A 3921-nucleotide genomic window follows, 5' to 3' on the forward strand; every position below is an offset into this window, starting at 1 on the left:
CTAGGCAGACACCTAGTTGAGTTGCTTTTATCTGGGGGAACCATTGGCATACTTTTTCATTATTACTTTACTCTGTTAAGACTTCAAGTATTTGGATTTTTTGCGAACATTTCTCACTTAAAAAGAATTGGTTTTTTTTTTTTTTCTGCAATACTCAATTCAATCTACTGGAAAATTTTTAACACAGGTTCATGAAATTTTAACTTTCGAAGAATTCTTTTTGCATCTGTTCCCAAAGTAGAAAGACATAGATTATATGGTCTGTCACATGCTCTAACTTACATAAAGTGTCAGGGCTAGCTGGTAGAATTGTGAATTTCCCCTATCCCGAGAATCGTCTTAGATATGACTAAAGTGAAAGTTGAGATCTAAATGTGAAGTATAGGTTACCTGAAGATGGGCTTTATGTATCTTTACAGTTGTAGATGTCATAAAATGAATTTGTTGTTCCTTTAACTTTTGCTGTGGTGTTTATTTTAGTACCTTCTGTTTGTGGTTACAGTGTTAAAATAATTGTACTTCATATTGAAAATACTAGCTTTTGTATATACTTTTCTTATTTATGTAACAAAGTTTGCTGAGAGAATATGTATATTTTTTATCTTTGTGTGTATTCTGTTTGTATGAGGACTTTGGCTTACATTTGAATAATGTCTGAATTTTGAAAAATTTGTATAATGGAAAATTAAAACTTTGTAGATATTTTGAAATAAAACGATCAACTGTTTCAGTTCTGGTTTGTTTCAAGCATTTCAAGGGTTTGACTTCTCTAGAGGGTTATTACATGGAAAAAATGATTATCTTTTAAAAACATATTACTCACAACAGCTTAAGCACATCATACTTCTTTTGCATTTTCCAAATGCAGCAAAACTGAGTCCACAATATTTTTGCACAAATATAGGAAAAAATGTAGAATTTCCAAGGCAGATTAAAAATTTGACACAAACTTTTTGATTATACTTTTGTTCTGTGATCTTATTCTTTATCTTGCAAATCATGATAAACTTAATTTTCTAAAAAAATATGGATTTCACAAAATATAATACATAAAATATTTACGTAAATATTTACAATAGACAGAAGTTACTGAAGATAATACACAGAATATTGATGCCTGCTGGTTAGAAAACAAGTGTATAGTCTGTGTTCTAAAGTGCTTAATTTGGTCAAGAGTGCTTTTGCAAATCACTGGTTCACAATAAGGGCCTTAAAGATCTTATGTTATCATGAGGTTATAAAGAACTGTAGGCATTCAAACTGTTTGCTTACATTCCACAGACCTTTTAAAACTGTTGATATAAAAAGTTACTAAGCCCCAGCAATCTCACTACTGGGCATGTACCCTGAGAAAATCAGAATTCAAAAAGACTCACGCACAATTATGTATAATAAACTGCAGTTATTAAAAATTTTACAGTTCAGGGACTTCCCTGGTGGTCCAGTGGTTAAGACTGTCTACCAGTGCAGGAGGTGCAGGTTCGCTCCTTGGTTGGGGAGCTGAGATCCTACACGCCTTGTGACCAAAAAACCAAAAACATACAACAGAAATGATACTGTAAAAAATTCGAAACAGACTTTAAAAATGATCCACATAAAAAAATCTTTAAAAAAGTATATAAAAATTTTACAGCTCAGTGAGTTTGGAAAACATGTATACATCTGTGAAACCAACACCACAACCAAGATACACTACATTTCCGTCATCAAAAGTTTCCCCATTTCACTTTGCAGTTCAATCCATCCCTCCCACCCCAGTCCTCAAGGAAATCACTAATCTGCTTTCTGTCAGTTTATAATAATTTTATATACAGTGAACCATCTTTTTTATCTGGCTTTCACTCAGCATGTTTTTGAAAGTCATTTATGTGTTGGGCACCTATGTTCCCTTTTAATCCACTCACTTATGGTGGACTTTAGGGTTATTTGCAGTTTGGGACTATAATGAATAATTAAAGTCTATTGTGCAAATCTTTGTACAGACAAGATTTTTCATTTCTCTGGAAAATCCTAGGTAATTCAATTTTTTTATCTTCAATATAGCTTCAAGTATATGATACACCCTATTATAAACTGGCGATTTGTTTTTTTTGTTGAAATTGGTACCTCAAGCTAGACAGGAGAACAAACATCAGGATCACAATGGAAGTAGCACACCAATTGCCTCTGTTCTTTGTCCCTATCTTCACCCCAGATGCTGAGATGCTCATGTGTCCCTGGTTGAGAACTCAGATTAAAATACACATACATATAATTCAAATTTTGTATACGTGTATGGGAATGGATATTCATGTTGGATCTCATCTCAATCTCGTGGGAGTCTGAACTCCCAAGTTAAGAACTCTTCAAGGATTATTTTTGAGGATTAAGGGTAAAACACATGATAAACCTGCTTAGTGGGGCTTCCCAGGTGGCTCAGTGGTAAAGTATCTGCCTGCCAAGCAGGAGACCTGGGTTTGATCCCTGGGTTAGGAAGATCCCATGGAGGAGCAGTAATCCACTCCAGTAATCTTGCCTGAGAAATCCCATGAACAGAGGAGCCTGGTGAGCTACAGTCCATGAGGTCACAAGTTGGACATGACTTAGTGAATAAAGAACAGCAACAACAAAACATGCTTAGTACCTGGTGGAATATATTACCTTGAGATGTAAGTATACATATTATCATTTTACAGATGGGAAAACCCTCTTAAATGACTGGACTAAGACCTGATAGCTGGTGGGTTCAATCTAGGTCTTCTTCTTCGATCTATCCACACTGCCTACTCTGGAGTGTTTATACTAAAATTGTGAGTCCTACTGTGATTCAATTTTCCCTGGTTGATTCATTTGGAAGTTAATTTTTTTTTGACTTCATCATCTTAGAAGATAAACATTTTTCTTTCTAGTCAGGTAAAAAAGTATATGGGAAACAAGTTGCACTGGTAGAGTCAATCAGAATAAAAGTGAGAACATTCAAAACAAATTTGTTCTCATAGAAGTAGTGTTGCAGCTGCCTACACAGGGAGCTCAGGGTGGATTATGTACCTTTATTGCAGTTACAGACACCCCCAAAATATTTATCACAACTTCTAGAAGTTTACCAAGGGAATAAATACTCTAAAATGGTGGATGATCCTAGAATCATTTATGTTTGGTTTTGGAATATGTTTTATGACCTTTTACATGTGGTGGCGTTAGTCATGATGCTGTGCTCAGGGCACAGTCTTTGTCAAGCTACCATCATCACTCTTTCAAAATGAGTCAGTGCAAAGGCTACCACAGGCAAAAGGCTACCACAGGCAAAAGAACAGTCCCTGTCATTGGATGAGCTAGGGTTGTGCCCTGCCTGAGAAAAGAGCCTGCAGTCTAGCCAAGTGAATTAAAAGCAAGCCAGTGGTATCTTCACTAATGATGATCCTGCAATCTGAGTTGACCTTATGCATCTTTCTCCTATGGTGAATGGAGGCATAGAAAGCTCCAGCCTTTTTTGTTCCTTTCAGATTCAAATTGTCTTAAACTCTTTGTCATATTTCATTTCCACCTGATCCTACAAGTCCTAAGGGTAGCAGCCTCTCTCAAACAGAGGACGGCTCTCCTGCTATACTACACCTGCTATAACGCAGGTAAGAAGAAAGAGTAGTCACGCTAAACATGGCATCTGTTCCCTGGTGGTGCAGTAGATAAGAATCTGCCTGTCAATGCAGGGGTCGCAGTTTCCATCCCTGGTCCAGGGATGTGGACCTGGTCCACATGCTGGGAAGCACCTAAGCTCCACAACTACTGAGCCCACACTCCAGAGCCTGAGAGCCGCAACTGCTGAGCCTGCGGGCTGCAGCTACTAAAACCTGAGTGCCCAGAGCCTGTGCTCCACAACAAGAGAAGCCATTGCGATGAGAAGCTGAGCACTTCAACCAAAAGAGGGCCCTTCTCACGGCAACT

General features: G+C 37.3%; 1 non-coding gene across 1 annotated transcript; it reads left to right on the forward strand.

Annotated features, from left to right (window-relative positions):
• The first annotated feature begins 2404 nt into the window (after positions 1 to 2404).
• Positions 2405 to 2475, forward strand: TRNAG-GCC (transfer RNA glycine (anticodon GCC)). The gene has a single exon. It is a non-coding gene; the product is annotated as a tRNA-Gly (tRNA).
• Positions 2476 to 3921: the final 1446 nt, after the last annotated feature.

The sequence above is a fragment of the Budorcas taxicolor genome, chromosome 5 (genome assembly GCF_023091745.1).
Source record: "Budorcas taxicolor isolate Tak-1 chromosome 5, Takin1.1, whole genome shotgun sequence".
NCBI lineage: Eukaryota > Metazoa > Chordata > Mammalia > Artiodactyla > Bovidae > Budorcas > Budorcas taxicolor.